Source organism: Chelonoidis abingdonii, chromosome 2 (assembly GCF_003597395.2).
Source record: "Chelonoidis abingdonii isolate Lonesome George chromosome 2, CheloAbing_2.0, whole genome shotgun sequence".
NCBI lineage: Eukaryota > Metazoa > Chordata > Testudines > Testudinidae > Chelonoidis > Chelonoidis abingdonii.
In genome coordinates, this window is record NC_133770.1 from 84,443,628 (window position 1) to 84,462,988 (window position 19,361).

At 44.5% G+C, this 19,361-nt stretch overlaps 1 protein-coding gene across 3 annotated transcripts in view; it reads left to right on the forward strand.

The window, feature by feature from the left end:
• TMEM108 (transmembrane protein 108) overlaps positions 1 to 19,361 on the forward strand; it is a 240,308-nt gene that overhangs the window by 191,138 nt on the left and 29,809 nt on the right. The window lies entirely within an intron of this gene.

Here is a 19,361-nt window from a genome sequence, read left to right on the forward strand (position 1 = left end):
ACGGTCCGAGCTATCCATAACGTTCCCCGCAGTCCCCCGCCCAGAATCGGTAGATCCCCAGCAAAAACAGGTCGCGGTACGGTAAGAGTCGCACTCAATCCGTCCTCATGAAAACAAGGGCGAAACAATCAGTTTGCACACCTTTGTCCCTGGAGCCCTGCAGATGCCATAATGGCAACGCAGGAGCCTGTTGCTTTCTTGTACCGGATGTAGTGACGGCTGACAACGCGTACGCAGTGCTACAAGAGCATTCATTTCTCCGCAGTTCTCCCGCCATTGCTTTGGGTTGAGATCCATGCAAACGTGCGCGGGTGATTTCTGGGAAATGTCGTCACTCAATCATTCCTTTCATGCAGAGGCGACAATTCATTTCGCACCTTTTTCCTGGATTGCTCTGCATGATGCCCTAGCGTGGACAGCATGGAGCCTGTTTTGCCTTTTGTCATTGTTCACCGTTGTTACTGGATGCTGCTGACCGAGCGTCTGCAGTGGCTACACAGCCAGCATTCATTTCCAGTTGCTATGATGAAGACGGTTACCAGCCGTTCTGTACCATCTGCCGGGAATGACCGGGAGTCATTCCCATTTTTACCCAGGTGCCCCCGCCCAACCTCACCGAGACCAGCCAGGAGCACTCATGGGCTGATGACGATGATGGACAGTAGTTATATTGTACCGTCTGCCACTGGGAAGGGGATGCTGGTGGTCAGTGCTTCAGCACCCCGTCTACCAGCAGCATGCAGTAGACATAGGGTGACACTGAAAAAAGGCGAGAAACTTTTTTTTCCCTTTTCTTTTGGGGGAGGGAGAAAGGGTGTAAATTGACGAGATATACCCTGAAACACCCGGGAAAATGTTTTTGACCCTTCAGCCATTGGGAGCTCAGCCAACAATGCAAATGCTTTTCGGAGACTGTGGGGACTGTGGGATAGCTGGAGTCCTCAGTACCCCCTCCCTCCCTCCATGAGCGTCCATTTGATTCTTTGGCTTTCCGTTACGCTTGTCACGCAGCACTGTGCTGTGACCTCTTTCTATCATAGCCTGGAGATTTTTTCAAATGCTTTGTCATTTCATCTTCTGTAATGGAGCTCTGATAGAACAGATTTGTCTCCTCATACAGCAGTCAGATCCAGTATCTCCCGTACGGTCCATGCTGGAGCTCTTTTTGGATTTGGGACTGCATTGCCACTAGTGCTGATCAGAGCTCCATGCTGAGCAAACAGGAAATGAAATTCAAAAGTTCGCGGGGCTTTTCCTGTCTACCTGGCCAGTGCATCTGAGTTCAAATTGCTTTCCAGAGTGGTCACAATGGTGCACTGTGGGATACCGCCCGGAGGACAATACCGTCGATTTGCAGCCACACTGACCCTAATCTGACATGGCAATACCGATTTCAGCGCTACTCCTCTCGTCGGGGAGGAGTACAGAAATCGGTTTAAAGAGCCCTTGATATCGATATAAAGGGCCTCATTGTGTGTATGGGTGCAGGGTTAAATCGGTTTAACGCTGCTAAATTCGGTTTAAATGCGTAGTGTAGACCAGTCCTCAGTGTGGCATTGAGCTGTTAAGATAGCTGTACCTTATCTGGAGAATTCCCTTACATCAGGGGAATTTTCTCTGGGTGACTGCATCCATGGGCTTTGTTTAAAACCGTCTAAAGGAGCTGTAAGGCAGTGAAGAATCTAGTTTTCCATTAATAAAAGTTTCACTTCCAGATTCTCATGCACTAGCAGAAGGTCATGTGTTTGGACTGCAGGGTAATGTTTAATTTCATACCTTCATCCGTCAACTGTTTTCATTTAAATTTTAAAAATAATTCATAGAAATGTTTTTAGCTGGATCAGGTTATTTAACTGCACTTGGCAGAGGTATCACATCTAGAATGTTTTTGTTCAACTGTTTTTGTGCACAAAAAGATCTTAAACACTTTCTCTGACTCAGAAATGGCTGAATGAATTTTCCTTACATTCCTCCTTCTCCACCCGCAAATCCTCCTGACGTATCACATCTGGACAGAGTACAACCATAGCAAGTTTCAGCTCACACTATTATCATGACAGTTGTGAGTCTGTTGAAAACACAAGGTTATTATGGATGTCATAATCTTAGCCATCACTTCAACTATAGGTAATATTAACTATAGCTTTCACACAACTAGTAAACTCTGCCATATATATTTTGTAATATGATTGAAAGATTTCACACATAAAAAGATGTTACAGGGATAAGTGGTTGAGAAACAAATTAGGTTAGCTAATCTGCTCTAAAGTAAAAGAATGAGGCTGGATCTTGTTTTCCACTACATGGTGCGTGCCATATAGCTTGGCAAATCAGTTACTGCCTTTGACACATGCATGCTCAGCAGATGATTTTTCAAGATACGCTCTGAAAAACCCAATTGGCCAAAAACAAGCCCTGGTGAAAACAGAAACCTTCAATTGCCTTCTTACACTAAGGCTGAATTTGACCCAAGGAAACTAATAATCTATACAGTTGGAGACTCTGTAAAAAGGTCCTGGGCTACTGCCAATGAAATGAGACACTTCTGTCTTGCTAAATGTATTTTTTCATAATTATCAGCATATGGAACTGAATTGTGCAAAGGCCCTTAATGATGAGTCTCCTCTTCTGTCCATGCAATAAAACACTGTTCACAGAAAGCATTCATTTATACAGAGGCATAATTTCACATGGGGCCTCTAGCAAGGGATGGTTTATGGTGTAAGTAAGTATACAGTGTTCATCAGTAACTCTCATGTGCAAACTGCAGCATCTTGTTGGGGACAAATCACTACCTAGTGTTCCTGTTTCATTTTTTTCCTCTTTATGTTTTATTTCCCAGCTGACAAATATCTCAGACCCAAGGTCACCGTAAGGAAATAATTGTAATGCGATAGAAACGTCGCAGTAGGTGCTGCTGTGCTTCTGGCAGTGTAACTGACAGTGAGCGAATGTGCAGGAACAGCTCCCAACAGGGAAACTTTCAATAAATACACAGTAAATAGAGCAAAACACCAGAAGCAGAATAGGAAAGAGACATATCTGCATGAGGAATGTGTTACATATAACACCACACACTACTGGTAGTTTGTCTGTAAGGGAGTAGTTACACCGTTCCCTTTCCACTCACAATGCCCCAACTGGGCCCACCTTCGGGAAGGTATTAATCACATGTACGGCTTTAAGCACGTGTATAGTTCCATTGAGGTGACTGAGACTCTTCACTTGCTTAAGTAACTCATTGAATCAGGGTCCCAAAACCTTTATTTAAGAAGTTAAAATATTTAGGGCCACATTCAGATCCTGTTGAAAACAGTGGGCTAGATTTTGACCTTAGCTACAACACTCATAGATTCATAGGGTGAGATTCAGGAAGGGACCCTAGATATTGCAACACTAAGGGTACGTCTACACTGCACGATTATTTCGAATTAGCTTAAACCGATATTACAAAACAGATCTAATAAAATCAGTTTAGCGCGTCCACAGTGGAATCATGAAATCGATTGTTTGCGTCCATGGTCCAAAGCTACCATCGATTTCAGGAGCGGTGCACTGTGGGTAGCTGTTCCTCAGCTATCCCATAGTTCCCACTTCCGTGTTGAGAGCACAGTGCCTGATGGGGCAGAAAACACTGCCCCGGGTGGTGCTGGGTACAGCCTCACCCCTCCCTTTGTGAAGGCAGCAGACAACCCTTTGGCGCCTTTTTCGCGGAGTGCATTGAGCAAACGCCATAGCACAGCAATCTTTCCCTTTTTTTTTTTCACGTGGTGGTGGGGGGAAATAAACTGAGGAGCTGTTCCCTGAACCACGCCAGACACTGTGTTTGAACCTACAGACATTGGGAGCTCAGCCAAGAATGCAAATAATTTTCAGAGACTGCTGTGGACTGTGGGATAGCTGGAGTCCTCAGTACCCCCTCCCTCCCTTCATGAGCGTCCATTTGAGTCTCTGGCTTCCCGTTACGCTTGTCACACAGCGCTGTGTATCCTGGAGTTTTTTATTCAAACGCTTTGGCATTTCGTGTTCTGTAACGGAGCTGGATACAACAGATTTGTCTCCCCATACAGCGATCAGACCTAGTATCTCCCGTACGGTCTATGCTGGAGCTCTTTTTCGATTTCAAACTGCATCGCCAGCCGTGCTGATCAGAGCTCCACGCTGGGCAAGCAGGAAATGTAATTCAAAAGTTCGCGGGGCTTTTCCTGTTTACCTGCCCGCTGCATCCGAGTTCAGATTGCTGTCCAGAGCGGTCAGTGCTGCACTCTGGGATGCCGCCCGGAGGCCAATAACGTCGATTTCCGTCCACATGAACCCTAATCCGAGTTATCACTATCGAATTTAGCGCTACTCCTCTCGTTTGGGAGGAGTTCCGAAATCGATTTAAGGAGCCGTTTAACTCGATATTAATGACGACGTCGTGTGAACGGGTACAGCGTTAAATCGGTATATCGGCCATTAAACCGATTTAAAGTCGCAGTGTAGACCTGGCCTAAGTGTCACAGCGCCTACCTTTTAGGCATCTGAAAATATGCCTAAAGTTGATTTAGGTGTCTGGGCTTCCTAGACGATTCATGGGATAGAGGCATCATAAAATGGATCCACAAAAGCCAGCAGACTAGGCGCAGAGCCACATAAGCTACATCTCTCACACCGTGGGAGATGCCGGTGACAGGGATGTGTGCTAAGCTCCATGCCTTTCCCAGAGTCAGGCCCGAAGTCTGGGCTGCAGGAAAGTGCCTGTCTCTGCTTAGTGATGCATGAATAGGAACTAGCTGCCTGGAGTCAGGCTTCTTAGATGCCTAAGCCACTTCTTGAGACATTGAGTTAAGCACTTGCCTCGCTCCACACAAAATGACCAGAGGAGGAGGTGGGGGTGCCCACATTATAACTTTTAGCCTCGTGGTTAGAGTACTCACCTGGGATGTGGGGGACCCAGCCTAAATTAATTCCCCCTGTCACGGAGTTTGGGCCTGCACCCCCAGCTTCCTGCGATTCACCATGACGCTCAGCCAGCCAGTAAAACAGAAGGTTTATTTAGATGACAGGAACACAGTCCGAGACAGGTCTTTCAGGTACAGACAACAGGACCTCCTCAGTCAGGTCCTGTCTGGGCTCCCCTTCATTTTCCCAGCCAGCTCCAAACTGAAAACTCTCCAGCTGCTCCTCTCCCTTTGTCTCCTTCCTGGGCCAAGAGGTCACCTGATCTCTGTTCTCCAACACCTTCAGTTGGCACCTTTGCAGGGGAAGGGCCCAGGCCATCAGTTGCCAGGAGACAGAGTGTCAGCCATTCTCTGTGCAGACAGCATCACTCTGGCTCCCTAGGGCTCTGCAACAATCACACACCCCTACACACACGAGAAATGCATAGGGGAAACTGAGGCACCCACACAGCACTCAGAGAAAACATTAAGAACATTCCCACTTCATCACACTCCCCTCTCTGCCTGAGGGAGAGAGAGGATTTTAACATGGGCCTCCCACCTCTCAGTGGAGTGCTCTAACCACTGAGCTATGGGATATTCTGATATGGAACTCTCTCCATCTGTCCTGTTGAAGCTATTCCAGTGTCGATAAATAATGAAAGAGTGATTGGAGCAGGGGGACTGGGCCCCGGACTCCCACCTCCTAGGTGGTGCCCTAACCACCAGGCTACAGAGTCCTTCTCTTTCTCTTCTTCTGTCCCAATGATTAAGTATTTACCCACCCTGGAACAGCTGTTGGGCCACAGAGAGAGAAAATGAGAGAGCAGGACTCTGTAGACTCTGGGTCCAGTCCCCCTGCTCCAATCACTCTTTCATTACTTATCCACCATAGAACAGCTTCAGCATGAGAGATTAAGGGAACTCCACAGCAGAATATCCCATTCCGTGGCAGTGAGAGTACTGTTCTCAGAGGTGGAAGACCGCTGTTTAAATCCTTCTGTCCCTCTGACAGAGAGGCGGAGATTCATAGATTCCAAGGCCAGAAGAGACCACTGTGATCATCTAGTCTGACCTCATGTGAACTTCCCCCACATAATGCCTAGCGCAGATCTTTCAGAAACACATCCAGGTTTGGTTTAAAAATTGCCAGTGATGGAGAAACCACCACAATCCTTGGGAAATTGTTCCAATGGTTGTTTACCCAGGCAGATAAAAATTTACATCTTATTTCCAGTCTGAATTTGTCTGGCTTCAACTTCCAGCCAATGGATTGTGTTATACCTTTATCTGTGAGTCTGAAGAGCCCATTAATAAATACTTGTTCTCTAAATAGGTACTTATAGAGGTATAGACTTAACTTTCTCTTTGATAAAATAACTAGATTGAGCTCCTTGAGTCTGTCACTGTAAGGCAGGTTTTCTAATCCTTTCATCATTCTCGTGGCTCTTCTCCATCTCCAATTTATCAACATCCTTCTTGAATTGTGGACACCAGAACTGGGCGTTGTATTCCAGCAGTGGGCACAGAGGAAAAATAACCTCTCTACTACTTTAGAATCCTCTGTTTATGCATCCAGTTGAACCTGGGTTTCCCACATCTCAGGCAAGTGCTCTAACTACTGGGCTAAACGTTATAAGGTGGGCACCACTACCCACACCTCTTCCACTAGGCAGATTTTGAATGGGACCCGATCTGGTAGGCAGCCTCTGAGCATGCCTACCAGATCGGGCCTGCACACAACTTAGGCAGCTGAACGCCTATCTTTCCCTGGTTCGTGAATTGCTCTAGGACTTGGCTGGGAGATAGGCATCTGGAGACCTAAAGGGAGGCAGCTGTGCACATGCTCAGAGGCAGAAACATAGACCTAGGGAACTTCTACCCTGAAAACTTAGGTGCTGATTGAGTTTAGATGACAACCAGGTTTGGCAAAAGTTTTGTGGATCATAGAGGAACCAAAACTGGGACTTAAGCACCTAAACTTGAGATTTAGGCGCCTGAGTCCCTTTGTGGATCTGGGTCATAGAGTTTGAGGCCAGAAGGGATGACTGATGCTTCCTGAGGGAACCTGGGGTTTTGAGGCACCTCGCTACCACTTGTCTTTGTGTGAGGAAGCCTTGTCCGTGCCTGCCAGTAGTCAGCTCCCTACCTCCACCAGCTACAAGCAACACAAGCACTTCCCTCTCAGCCTATGCAGGACTTGCAGTCCCTCTACAAGTTAGCAATAGGTACACTCCAACCCAACTCCTACAAGCGTCTCCTAGAGTGCCCAGCCCTTGATCCACCGGACCCGCACAGAATTCCCAGATCCTCTGTTCCCAAAGGAACAACACACCGGAGCTTCTCAGTTAAGCAGAGCTGTGTTCTACAGTGTAACACCCAGCACTTCAATTTGTTTATAAAAAAAGTACGTATACATTTAACAATGAACAGAGTTCAGTAGTTCTATTTGCTATCACTTGAAACAAAGAGTTCCATTGTCATAAATAGATAGCTAAGGGTTAATGTTTCTTTCACCTGTAAAGGGTTAACAAAGGGAACCAAACACTTGACCAGAGGACCAATCAGGAAACCAGATTTTTCAAAGCTCAGGGGAGGGAATGTTTGGGTCTGTGTCTTTGTCCAGCTCTTAGCTATGAGAGGGGTCTTTTTCTATCTGTAAGCTTCTAATCTTCAGTTTCAAAGTTGTAAGTACAAAGGTAGAAAAATTCAAAGTTGTAAGTCACAAACGTAGAAAAAACACAGTATAGGCCTTATTGACGTTGTTTTGGTTGTAGTTTACATGTGTGTAAGATTGCCACTGGAATATTTCAAATGGATAATCTCTTTTGAATCAGAACTGCGTTATTCATATTTTCTTCTAAAGCAAAGCCTGTGTATGGTCATCTTGGACTACAGGAAAGATTTTGACTGTTTTTTTCTTTTCTTTTTTATATAAACTCTTTTAAGACGTGTTTGAGTTTTTCTCTCTGGGTAGGTTTAAGGAATGAAAGGAAGGGAAATTCTCTTTGTGTTAGATCTACAGAGGGTAAATTGCTCTGCAAGCACCAGGAAAATTGGTGGGAGGGAGAAGCTACGAGCAAGAGAGATAGAGAATCATTTCTGTTTCCCTTGTACTCGGGGGTTGTCTCTTTGTGGAAGCAGAGGAGACAATGCTTCTTGTTAATGTTGATGTAAAGAGGATGCAGTCAGGATCTCTCAGGTTAGGCCCAGAAAGTGAAAGTACTGGGTGGGAGAGAGAGGGGGAAGGGAAGTGGTGTGATTCCCTTTGTTTGAAGATCTCAGGGCAGTCTCGAGTCTTGGGGGTTCCCTCCAGCGGAAGAGTTTGGGAGACCAGAGGGGGCCAAAACATCTCTGAAATATTTTGGATGGATGGGCAGCAGAGATCAAAGCTAGATCAGGATATTTATCCGCCTGGATCCCAATAATCCTTATATGCTGGGATCCCATTAACCCTTAAATGTTGAGCAGTTTAACATGCCTCTCCCACCACACACAAATACTTTTAATCACTGATTTAGCTGAGCAGCTTCCACTGAATCAGTTGTACAATGTGCTCCGGTGACTTATCATAGAACTGGAAGGAACCTCAAGAGGTTATCTAGTCCAGTCCTCTGCACTTATGGCAGGATTGTGTATTATCTAGACCATCCCTGATAGGTGTTTCTCTAACCTGCTCTTAATCTCCAAAGATGGAAATTCGACAACCTCCCTAGGCAATTTATTCCAGTGCTTAGCCATTCTGACAGGAAGTTTTTCCTAATGTTCAGCATAAACCTCCCTTGCTGCAATTTAAGCCGATTGCTTCTTATCTTATCTCCAGAGGTTAAGAAGAACAATTTTTCTCCCTCTTCCTTGTAACAATTTTTATGTACTTGAAAACTGTTATCATGTCCTCTGTCTTCTCTTTTCCAGGCTAAAAATTTTTTTTCAATCTTCCCTCATAAGTCATGTTTTCTAGACCTTTAATCATTTTTGTTGCTCTTCTCTGGACTTTCTCCAATTTGTCCACATTTCCTGAAATGTGGTGCCCAGATCTGGACACAATACTCCAGCTGAGGCCTAATCAGCACGGAGTAGAGTGGAAGAATGCTTGTGTCTTGCTTACAACACTCCTGCTAATACATCCCAGCATGATGTTCGCTTTCTTTACAACAGCATTACAGTGTTGACTCATATTTAGTTTGTGGTCCACTATGACCCCCAGATCCCTTTCCATACTACTCCTTCATAGGCAGTCATTTCCCATTTTGTAAAAGCAGCAGAGAATCCTGTGGCACCTTATAGACTAACAGACGTTTTGGAGGATGAGCTTTCGTGGGTGAATACCCACTTCGTCAGATGCATGTCATGCATGTCATGCATCTGACGAAGTGGGTATTCACCCACGAAAGCTCATGCTCCAAAACGTCTGTTAGTCTATAAGGTGCCACAGGATTCTTTGTATCTTACCCAAAGTTCTTCTCCCAGCATTTAACAGCCTGGCTGGCTGTGAGCCTTTTATCATGAAGCAAATCCACGGTCAGCTTACTTCCTAAGTGAAGGATTCAGCGTGATCCTCTGTATCTGCAGTTATAATTCAAAAATCCATTGTCTGCACTTGTAAACAGGATAACCCCCACTGCTTGTGTTTTGCTGTCTAGGGTCTCTCCTGGACACTTTGCACTCCCTTGATTAGCATTTTCCTCAGACTGTAAATGGAAGCCTGTGGTGTACTCAATTTATATTTAGAAAGACTGATAAACATCTTTTGCCTGAAAGAAACTTGTTTAACAAGTTCTGGTGACTGGCCCCAACTCAAGAGACCTTAAAAACATGTTTTTTAGGGTATATATACATAATTCTTCACGTTATCCATACATACATCTCGCAATTATGATGACCAGTGTGACACAGGCTTTTGGTATAGACCTTTCATGACACTCATTGGCAAACTAATATGTAGATACCAGACCCCAGGGAATCCTGTGACTCATGCACCCCTTTGTTCTCTGCCACATGGCACCAAGAGATCCCTGGGTCACAGTGACTGCCTGTGTATCACAGGCCATTAAATCTCACCCAGTTACCCCGGTATTGAGTCCAATAATTTATGCCTGACTAAACTTGCAGAGGAGCATCCAGTCATGATTTAAAGACATCAAGAGATGGAGACTTCACCAATTCCCTTGGTAATTTGTGCCAGCGGTTAAAAATTGTGCCTTATTTCTAATTTGAATTTGCCTGGTGTCAGCTTCTAACCATTGTTATGCCTTTCTCAACTAGACTGAAGAGCCCTTTAGTACCTAGTAGTCTCTCCCCATGAAGGTACTTACGTATCGACTTCAGTGGAGTTATGTATTTATGCCAGTGTTAATGAGGCCAGAATTTGTCTTGAAAGGGGTTGGATTTTTTTGACATTGGCTTCACTAGGACCAGAATTGGTCTCTTGAGCAAGTTCTTCTTTATTTTATTCCATCCTAGCCTATCCCTTTCCAACCACTTGTATTGATTTGGGTTAAAACAGGCCACTTTATCTTAAAGTTATGTTTGCTGCATAGTGCTGATTTATATCCCTCTCACCCCCTTTTCTATATCTTGACCTTTAATAGGGGTAAGGAAGTGGCTGTTGCTAATATATTCACTTTGCCACCATAGTCAGTGCAAAGACTAATGTTCTCCTGCAGCGTTGCAGTGATGTGTCATGCCTAGTGTTCTGTCTCTAAACAGAATTGGCTTTCTGTATTGCACTTACAGTGTGAATAATTTCACTGTTACGGTACAATGACAGCTGAAGATGCTTAAAAAAAGAGAAAGAGAGAGAGAGGAGAAAATGTGATAAGTGAAAGTGTGGCAATAAGACACTTATGTCAGCATTACTATTACATTTGAGGGAATGTAACATTTGCTTGCCATACAGCTCTTCTAAAATGCAAGCATATTGTATGTCCGATGAGAACACAGAGTGATGTTATTTGTAACTGGTACAAAATGCTTCAACACAGAATTTATACTTTGTCATTGGCTCCCCTGTGCTCTAGTTTCAAGGTTATTCTTTGAACACAATACAATCTAAAGCAAGGAAAGCAACACAGACATTGTTTTATGGATGAAATAGTTAATAAAAATCTTCCCAAATGCACACGTTTATTTTTGCACTTACATCATATTTTTTTAAAAAATCACAGGAGTTTACAAAGTCCTGTTTGTGGGTCAGGAAAGGAGTTCTAAATTCCGCTCTGTGAGCCAGCGCTTGAACACATGTTGAGGGGGGCGCTGGTAGAGTTATCTCCTTTCTGCTATGCTCCATTGGGGCCGCCGTTTAAGCTAACTGCAGCTGATGGTGCGGATACCTAGCTGACATTTTAATGATTTCAATGGACAAATCAATAGCATGCAGCAATACAGCAATCAGCATAGGGCTAAGAACAAAAGAGTAAAAGTGTGTAGCGCAGACACCTTGACATTTGGCACAGATCCTCAAAGATATTTAGGCGCCTAATTTTGGTTGATTTCAATGGGAGTTATGAGCCTAAAAACCTTTGAGGATCTGTATTTTAAGGGGAAAACCCAGACTGCCTCAGGACGTAGTTGTGGTGGAGCACGGTGGTACATTTCCCTTTGAAGCAGCACTCATCCAATGTCCCAACAAGATCTGATGGGGATGGAATCAGACTGAATAATCAGAGGGTTTTTAGGACTGTCAGTCTAACACCTTTCAAGAAACTGCAGCAGTGATTGCGTTCCAGAGATGAGTGAAGTGATTTCTGTCTCCTACATATATAAGGGAATGGTTTAGCTCTTCTATTCAGGCAACACTCTCAGGCATTTTACCAAGAGTAAGGAATGCAAGCATTAAGGTATTCCTAGGGTTTCCATCAGCCCCAATCCATAGCTCCTGGGAAGCTTGTCAGGCCCGGAGGTGGGCTTTCAGTGGGAGGAACTCCATGCAGTAAGGGTAGCACTCAGAAGCAAGCAGAGGCAGGGCTCTGAGACTGGGGGGCCCTGTGGCACCAACTGACCTATGGCTTGCAAGCACTGCCTGCGTGAGCCCTCTGTGGAGAGAAATGGGCTGGGCTGGGTCTCTTTGTTGAACTCCCCTAGGATGAATCCCTTATCTTTACTCACACTAAAGAGTGAGAACTGGGACTGTGTGACTGCTTCCCTCTCCCTTGCTCTAGGAAGGGGGTTAGGAAAGTTGGTTTGCTTTCATTGGGAGTGATTTACATCCCCTGCGAGGGGGCAGACTTCTTAAATGACACAGCTGGAGTGCTGCACCCTAGAACCAGACCACAGGTTTGTGCCCACCCCCAGAATGAAGTAAGAGAAGTGCCTGCTCTTGCCCCAAGGGGATGACTTTGAGATGTTAACCTTTGCCAAGGCTAATATGACAGTCTGACCCCAACCCAACAAAGCATTTGATATTATTAAGGCTTTTTTCAGTAAGGCCTCCTGACATTCTCATAAGCAAACTAGGGAAATGTGATTTAAATTAAATTACTATAAGGTGGGTGCACAACTGATTGAAAGACTGTACTAAAGAGGAGTTATTAATGGTTCACTATGAAACTGGGAGGGCATATCTAATGGGATCCCACAGGGGTCAGTCCTGGGTTCGGTGCTATTCAATAGTTTCATTAATGACTGGGATAACAGAGAGGAGAGTATAGATTGCTCTTAAATTTGTGGATGACACCAAGCTGAAATCAACAAGAAATTCAATAAAGACAAGTGCATAGTATTACACTGAGGAAGGAAAAATCAAACGCACAACTACATAATGGGGACTAACTGGCTAGGTGACGGTACTGCTGAAGAGGATCTGGGGGTTACAGTGGATCACAAACGGAATGAGTCAGAAGAGTGATTGAGTTGCAAAAAAGGCTCGTTATTCTGGGGTATAGTAACAGGAATGTTGTATCTAAGACATGGGAGGCAACTGTCTCACTGTGCTTGGCACTGATGAGGCCTCAATGGAAATACTGTGTCCATTTCTGGGTGCCAGACTTCAGAAAGGATGTGGACAAATTAAAGAGAGGCCAGAGGAGAGCAACAAAAAACCTGACCTATGATGAAAGGTTAAAAAAAACCAACTGGGCATGTTTAGTCTTGAGAAAAGAAGATTGGGAGTGGGGGGGGGAGCTGGTAACAGTTTTCATATATGTTAAAGGCTGTTAGATAGAGGACAGTGATCAATTAATTGTTCTCCATGCCCCCTGGAGATAGGACAAGAAGTAATGGTCCTAATCTGCAGCAAGAGAAATGTAGGTTAGATATTAGGAAAAACTTTCTAACTATAAGAGTAGTTAAATTTTGGAGCAGGCTTCCAAGGGAGGCTGGGAAATCCCCATCACTGGAGGTTTTTAAGAAACCTGTCTGGGGTGGTCTAGATTTCCCGCCAACGTCCCTTCCAGCTCTGTGTTTGTGTGATTCGAGGTGTGGAACTTTATGCACACAAGCAGTCCATTGAAACAAGCAGTCAAAAGGACTACTTTCAGGCTTAAAGTTATGCATTGTGTTAAAGTGCTTTGCTGCATCTATGCATGTATCTGTTCTTTGTAGCTACACATGTCTACCTAGTGCCACAAACTAGATAGGAAACAACTTACAAAACTTTTCCTTGGAACTATTTTTAGTCAGTTCTGCTTTGAGAAAACTATTTCCACAGCAGTCAGTGGGTGTAAATGGTATTCTGTATGCACCAGGTGCTTCTGCAGTGTGAGGGGGAAACTGAGGCCTGAGACTATTCAAAATAACATTCTGAAACACCACCCCACACTGCTTATTAGAAGAAATGTGCACATAAAACTAACGCCCCCATATGGAATTCAATACACTGCAGTTAGTATGTAATGCCATTCACACTCAAATGGAGACATAAATTACTGATATGATAAACTATCACTGGAACAGGCAGTTATATGAAGTACCTGTACACTGTCTTCCATGTCATTGACTACTGAATTGAATTAATCAAGCAATGAATCATATCAGTATTGAATTAAGTGCAAGGTGCCAGGTCCTTCCCTCATTAACAGAAATTGTGTGTTGTGTCCAGCTGAGGTCTAGCTGTGACCTCACTTAAAAGAACATATTTACCATACCGGATCAGACCATCATTCCTTCTAGTTCAATGTCTGACTTCAAAGTAGGGCAAAAATTCATATATCCGTATCTAGCCATTCCCTTAATGGGATGAAAAACTTTCTTTATCTCTGCAGTGATCAGCTGATGTTGTGAAGCATGAGATTTGATCGCCTACAAATGTTATTACTAGTCACAAAACTGTCTAGTTCCTCTCTAACTCCAGCTGCAGCATTAGATTCTCTGACTAACCTGGGCTTTGAATTCTAGTGTAGTGAATTTCCCAAATTACTGCCTGTGAAAGGGATGAAATCACTGAGACACATGAAAGGCCTATAGAGGAGGCTCAGTCAGTGTGTCTGTAATCCTAGTATCACTTCTAACTAAGGAACTGATGTTTCCATAGCACCTGCCACTGTAGTATATAAGCGCTGACTTTCCAGGAATGGTATGGAAAAAATGACACCAATCTTACTAACAGAAGGATTAGTGGGTAACAAAATGCCCGCCTTAAACCTGCTGCCTTGGGGTGGCACCACATCTTTCAGACCATGTTTGGAAGCATCATTGTAGAGAGAGGATATTTCTCCAAAACCTTCACATGAGAGAGCTCCATTCTCCCCATGATGTCATACTACATGAAGATAAATACCAAGGTTGTAGGGGGCTCAGAAGTAACAAAGACAGACAGCATTCAAGTTCCAATACTTCTAATTGCTTCCTCTTTGAGGAGTTTCTTGCTAGAACTCCTCTTCCCTAACCTCCACTTCAGGACACCATCAGGTAGAGTCTTCTTATGTGCAAACCCATTTTTATAGATCTAATGAAAGCAGGAATCTCCCTGGAGATTTGTTTCTGTGATGTTAGTTCATGGGTTTCAAACAAAGCTGGAGGGAGAAATATTACAGGCAAATAAAATAATCATTTCTGGTTGTAAAAAAAGAGAGAGAGAGACCACACTGAAGTAACAGTCCATAAAGGAACCACTTTTTCTATGACATAAGTCAAGGTAAATTAACTATACAAGATATGGCTCTCCTGCTGTGCAAACTAGCCAAGAATTAATATCATTGTGCTTGATTTTACAATCCTCATTGAGCCCAAACTCCCAGGAATATCAATGGGAATTCTGGGTAAGAACATCCTGCAGAAGTTAGATCTGAAAAAGATTTCTGATGTCATCTAGTTTTCACCTTGTGCCAATGAGATATTGTTCTCTCTATAGCATGTTTTCTGATGTTTTGTAGAGTCTGGTTTTAAAATGTCTCAAGAAATGAGATTTCCTCTGTTTCCGACTAGAGACTATTTCACAGTCTGCTAGATTTAGAAATAGTCTAATTTTTACCTTTTCCTAGTTTCATCCATTGATCCTTTATGTATACCCTTAATGTAACACCCTAAACAGTTCCTTTCTCTGCTTGATAGAGATCTCATCCAAATATGTGTAGGCACTGTATTTGCATTTTATTTTGGAGGAGACACCTTAAAATAGTTTTAAATCCTTTTGTCCCCCTCTTATTGCTATAAATGAAATTGATACCCTTGACTGAGTCAGCATTTATGACACCAAGTAAATCCCTTCTTTGACAAGGTCCCATTTTAGCTTTCCAACATGCAGTATGGCTAGTTAAGCAATTGTCAAAAACTCTTCATAAAGTCATATGACATTGACAGTAGGTCTTTGTAGCCAAAGGTTGTACAGTCACATCAATAGTATCTGCAGCACTAAGTGCAGATGAAAGAAAAGCCTGCTGCACATCCATTCTGTCTCCCTTGGCAACAGCATCCTGCCAACAAGAGTGCTGCCAAGAAAGGGCTGGAGCAGGAGAAACATGGATTACAAAATTAGGGATGGGCAAGCAATGTGTGAAGTGGTAGCATTCAGACCAAGAAACATCTTGCAAATTCAGATTTCTCTCACAAATGTTCTTGAAATAGTTTTGCTTGTTCTGTTTCTTTTTGGATACTGATATTAAAAGCATCCTTGCCCTCGTAGCAAATTTTTTAATAAATAGTGTCTAAAATACCAAAAGACTCCAATCAGTATCTCTGTAATATAGGACCATATGATTCCACCCACTGGACACCACACAGGTAAGAAATCTGTAGTAAATTACTACATACTGATGCAGCAAACCCTCCAGATCAAGTTTGTGTTTTAGTGGCATGCTGCCATTTGGTATTCTTGTTGCTATATGACCAAGGTATGTGCAACAAGGTTTTATACAAGTACTGAGTTCTAGGAATTGGTAAATAGTGATATTTGGATTTAGATTGTATTGATAGATCTAAATTGTTAGAGGCCAGTTACTAAATCTTTGTATTTCATTCTGTGTATCATCAAACAGATTTCTAGAACATTAGCTAACTTTCTATACTTTGTATGCTTCAGAACATCCAAATCCTGAACTTATAAATATTTGAGAAGAAGTGTGAAACTACCTCGGCTCTCAGAGGATGATGTGGCAGCTCTTGATAGGCAAACTGCTGAAGAAGCTGAAGTTGTAATTAAGAATTTAAAATCCAGTAAAGCTCAGGGTCCCAATGGGTTCTCTGAGGAGTATTATAGAGCTCTAAAGCAAGTGTTGGTCCATGTTTTAACTGAATTGTGTAATGGCATATTGCAGGGGAACCAGATTCCAGATTCATGGAAAGAGGCAAAAATTGTGGTAATTTCTGAAGAAGTAAAAGATTGTGCACCAGACAGACCTATTTCTTTTATGTAGATGCCAAGGTGCTAGCAAACAGACTGCCTTCTTGCCCAAGTATGTTCACCCTGACCCATCTGGGTTCATTACTGGCAGACATTTCTCTGGTATCAGACGAACTCAATTTGATCTATAATGTTAATTCTAGCAATTCTTCCCGTGTTCTTCTTTCTTTGAATGCTGAGAAAGTCTTCACCTGGCCACATTGGGAGCAGCTTAGACAGATGTTGGTAAAGCTGGCTTTTGGAAATCAATTTTCTATGGGCATATTGGCCCTGTGTATTGATCTTTAAGGCTGCATGTCTGTCACGGAAAGTCACGGACCTCCTTGACTTCTGCATTGGCTGGTGCTGGCTCAGGGGCTGCCTGAGCCAGCAACAGCAGTTGTTTGGGTATGTGGGAGGGGGCTCAGGGTTGGGGCAGAGGGTTGGGGTGTGGAGCAGCGCCTACCTTGGGGGAGGGCTCCCCAGCTTCCACCAGCATGTCCCTGCAGCTCCTACGTGGAGGGGCCAGGGGGCTCCGCTCACTGCCTGTGCCTGCAGGTGCCGCCCTCCCCCCTCAGTGCTTCCATTGGCTAAAGTTTCTGTCCTCTGCGAGGTTGTCCCCAGCCTGCCACTGTCACCGGACCCTTGGCACTGATTGGAGGCAGTGAGAGGTACCACTCCCCTGTGGTTGCCTAGGGAGAATTCTTCATCTGATGCAGAGCCCTACAAGTTCAACTTTAGGGCTGCCAGTACCCATCCTACATACTGAAGAACCTTGGTGCAGGTCCCCCCACTGGTACCTGGCAGGAGGATAGTGGCCTATGCAGTGGCCATACTGAAACCCTTGGGAGATTCTCCCGGTACTAGGTCTACCCTCCCATCATTCATAGTTTGTTGCTTCTGAGAGGCAGGCTCCTGATCCTCCATGACTGGCACCGGCCCCTGACTCCAGTACCAATCCTAGTACTGATTTACAAGATTTAGCCCCTATGGAGATTATTGAGGCTGAAGAAGACGCTGAAGATAGTTGCCTCTCCTCCAGTACAGAACTCTATCTCCTCCTCCCCGGATGAGGCTGACTTGGGGCCGAGCAGTTCACTTCCCGAAGATGACTTTAGGGCTCATCAAGAGCTTCTAAAGCAAATAGCAGCTAACCTGGGGCTTGAGATTGAGGTGTTCAGGAATCCTCTCTCAGCCTCATTGACATTCTGGCTGCAGCAGCTCCATCTAAATTAGCCTTACCCATTAGTGAGGTGGTAATAAGTCTGTTCAGAGTCCTGTGGAAGACCCCATCTTTTCTTCCCCCCTTGCCCCACTTCAAAGAGCGCAGAGAAGAAATATTATGTACCAGTCAGTGGGTATGAGTATCTGTACTCTCACCCCCTCCTGGGTCTTTCATCCATACTGGTGGTTAACGAAAGGGAGAGACAGAGCCAGTTGAGTGCTACCCCTAAACAGAAGGATGCAAAGAAACTTGATCTGTTTGGGAGGAAAGTTTACTTGACAGGCGGTCTACAACTATGTATCTCAAACCAGCAAGCCTTACTGTGGAGATACGACTATAATTTGTGTCTAAATTTAAGGACTCCATGTCTCAAGACTTATGGCAGGAATTTTCACCCATCTTAGAAAAAGGAGAGAATGTTGCCAGAGCCTTTTTCCAGGGGGCACCGGGCGCAGCAGACATGGTGGCCAGGACAATGGCCTCTGTTGTTACCATGAGATGATGCTCTTGGTTGCAGTCATCAGGACTCGCTCAGGAGATCCAGCAGTCTATCCAGGACCTGCCTTTTGAAGGCTCCTCACTATTTTCAGAGCAGACAAACATGAGGCTACATGGCCTGAGGATTCAAGGGCTACCCTCAGGTACCTGGGCCTCTTCCTCCGTCCACTTCGAGGAAGCACTTCAGGCCTCAACAGCTGCCATGCTTCTTGGCTCCGCCTCTGAGACAGTACTCCTATAAGAGGAAAGGGAGAGGTTACAAGTGCTGTCAACCTCAACCTCCCACCCAGGGTCACACAGGTACTCCGGTAAGACCAAGCAGGCTTTTGAAGGTGTGTCCACGGTGCTGTACCAGTTCCCCGTACAGATTCTGCCACCCTTTAATTTTTGGACCAACTGTCCCACTTCAGCCTGGCATGATTCTGCATAACATTGGACTCCTGGGTGCTAAATACAGTGGCGATTGGTTATACCCTGCAGTTTTCATCTACCCCTCCTTCCACTCCCATCTTCAGAGACCCTTCTCACGAGCAACTACTTGCCCAGGAGGTGCAGACACTCCTACAGATGGGCGCCATGGAGAAGTTACCTCAAAACTTGAGAGGGAAGGGGTTTTATTCCTGTTATTTCCTAAGCACAAAGGCCAAAGGGGGCCTTTGTCCCATACTGGACCTGCGTCATTTCAACAGATATCTCAAGAAACTGAGGTTCTGCATGGTCTCCCTGGCCTCCATCATTCCCTCCCTGGCTCCAGGGGACTAGTATGCCACCCCCCTTGACTTGACGGATGCTTACTTTCACATTTTTATCTTCGCTGGCCACAGATCATTATCAATTCCACAGCCCCCCTGCCCCCCCCCCACCGGGTTTTCACAAAATGCATGGCAGTGGTAGCTGCCTTCTGCAGACAGCAAGGTGTTCAAGTATACATGTACCTCAGTGACTGGCTGATCAAGGGTCA